Source organism: Ictidomys tridecemlineatus, unplaced genomic scaffold, assembly GCF_052094955.1.
Source record: "Ictidomys tridecemlineatus isolate mIctTri1 unplaced genomic scaffold, mIctTri1.hap1 Scaffold_449, whole genome shotgun sequence".
Taxonomy (NCBI): domain Eukaryota; kingdom Metazoa; phylum Chordata; class Mammalia; order Rodentia; family Sciuridae; genus Ictidomys; species Ictidomys tridecemlineatus.
The window spans coordinates 152,806-155,583 of record NW_027522906.1 but is presented as its reverse complement, the minus strand read 5'-3'; positions in this window follow the sequence as shown (position 1 = coordinate 155,583).

Sequence of the window (2,778 nt, the reverse complement as noted above, 5' to 3'; positions counted from 1 at the left end):
GGCGACAGAGAAACCACAAACAGAGGAACATACCAAAACAACACAGTGCACCAAAAATGCCTACTCCCACCCACTCTTTAAAAAAGGAAAAAGCAGAAGATATCCAATTGGTGAATTGACCCAGAGTCACGGGATCGACACGGGTACTATTCAAGACAGCTATCTGGGTTAGTTGAGACTGGATCATGTCTTCCGCTTCCATGGACCAATTTCCGGCCAGATATCCACCAATGATGTGGGAAGCATTCCTGGAATCATTAAATCTGACAGAGGTTATACATAAATGTGCACGTTGGTCAATGCAGCCTAAAAGTACGAGGTCAGCCAATTCTTCTACCTGAGCTTGAAGAAAATCTATTCTCTGGTTGGTAGCTAAAATCCCTGACAAAATATGTTGATTAATCGTATTTTGCGATTCAAGTATAGTGGACGTTTGTTGAACAACTTGATTAATAGTGGCAGCAGTTTGTACTTGACTGGCCATAGCTACTCCGGCCGTAACTGCTACAGCAGCAGATGCCGCCACGGCTGTCACTATAGCTGCCGTGATTCCAAAATCTCTGCGGACTCTAAGTAGCTCTACAATAGGAAATTTATCTGGATCCGCAGTGACTGGGATTGGGACAAAAGTTGGAATTTTCATAATCACTGCTACAGTCTAAGAACCATTCCAACACTCAGATAAGAAACAGGTAATAATAGAACAATCCAGCATCCCTGATGAGGTGTGATTAGCTAAAAGGAACAGGAACGGGGATTGGATACAGACCATTGCAGGAGGCAATGTGGCATAATGTAACAGAGAGTTGAACGAAACAGATGTAAGCCTATTACCTCGTTCACTCTCCTTAGTAGTGCCAAAAACATTAGTCAGCCAACTTTTGGCTCTTAGTAATTGAGCCAATGTGGAAATATCGGCTGAAGCCCCCTTCTCATTGGAAATGAGCCATTGAAACCAGGACCAACCTGTTCCTGTAGAGGAGTTGGCATTGTTGTTAAAGTTATAAACATATCTCTTCAGAGGGGGGGGAAAGGATAAACCTTTAGCAACTTGATGTTTCTCCCAAGAATGATCCTGACAAGGCGTAAATCTCGGGGGAAAACCAAAATTAGGGGTACAGTAAGGAGAGGCCTTGAAATGAGTGGCATAGCAAGTACTATTAGAAGAAGGAGGCATTGGGATTAATACCTCGGAGATAATAGCTAAAGTAGTTATGTTTAAAACAGAGCTAGTTGCGGGGGTCCCTGAGCCTGATTGCTTCCCTGAAACTACTTGGCTCAATACAGCACTGAGAATACTCCCTGAGACTCGACTGGACCGCAATGGGTCCTCCCAGTTAGTCAAATTTTTGGTCTTAAGGCTAATACAATTAGTGTTCCCAAGACTGAAACAAAAAACTCCTGTGAGATTAACTTGAGACTGATTAAAAATATTTTCCATGTCCCCTCTAGGAGAGGTACAAGGAGCAGACATCTCACATGAGGTAGAAAAAAGAGTGGGGAGGACACTAGAATTACTATGAACTGGCATTGGCATTGGCCATGCCCGTGCCACTGCCCACCACTGCATTGGTGCCATCTGTACCGTTGGCACCAGCATCAGAGCCAGAGCACTCATCAGAATGAAGCTCCTCATCATGGGACTGTTGTGGCACCTCCTGCTGCTGGTTAGTTGATCTCGAGACTCTTCTTGTCAGGCGTTCAGGGATCCACAGCGGCTCCTTGCGATCCTGGGGAAAAACACATACAGATCCTCGTGCCCATGTCAGCACGGGGTCAGGGCCATTCCATTGGCCCGTAAGAACATCCTTCCACTTAACATAGCCAGTCACAGAGGGCTGAGGGGACACATGTCTATCGGCCGCAGAGCGGCCATGAATATCCAAATTCAAAAAATTAATGGTAAAAAGAGCTAAGGACAGGCGTTCTTTAGGAGTGTGGTCAACTCCTATTCCCCCTTTCTGTTTTTCTAAGGTTTCTTTTAAGGTGCGGTGGGCACGTTCAACAATGCCTTGCCCTTGAGCATTGTAAGGCAACCCATGAGCAAGTTGTACTCCCATAGTAAAACAAAAAGATGTAAACTGTCTGTCAGTATAAGCAGGTCCATTATCAGTCTTAAGGGATGCAGGTGCACCCCATGCTGCCCATGCTTCTAAGCAATGAGTAATAACATTACGTGCCTTTTCTCCCGATAAAGCAGAAGCATGAATAATTCCAGAGTATGTGTCAATAGAAACATGTACATATTTGAGGTTACCAAAGTCAGGCACGTGAGTTACGTCCATTTGCCAGACGACCAATGGCTTCAATCCTCGTGGGTTTACACCATAAGTAGGAGGATGAAGAAATGTGACGCAATGGGGACATTGTAATACTATCTGACGAGCATCTGCTCTGGAGATGGAAAAACATCTACGCAGTGTCATAGCATTGACATGAAAGTTGTGATGAAACAATTTAGCTTCTTCTAAGGAGGAGGCCAAGCATACCAACTGGCTTCTAGTTGCCGAGTCAGCACAGGCATTACCCTGTGATAACGGGCCAGAAAGAGAGGTGTGAGCCCGAATGTGCATTGGATAGAAAGGGGCAGTATGGCTACGGATAAGCTGTTGAAGCTGATTAAAGTAAGCAGACACAGTACGGGTGTCACTAATAGCTCCTACAGCCTCCAGAATTTTGAGCGCCTGCACCACATAGATGGAGTCCGAAATGAGATTGAAAGGAAAAGAACACTGTTTAAAAACTTCAATGACAATTTGTAGTTCTACCCATTGTGGA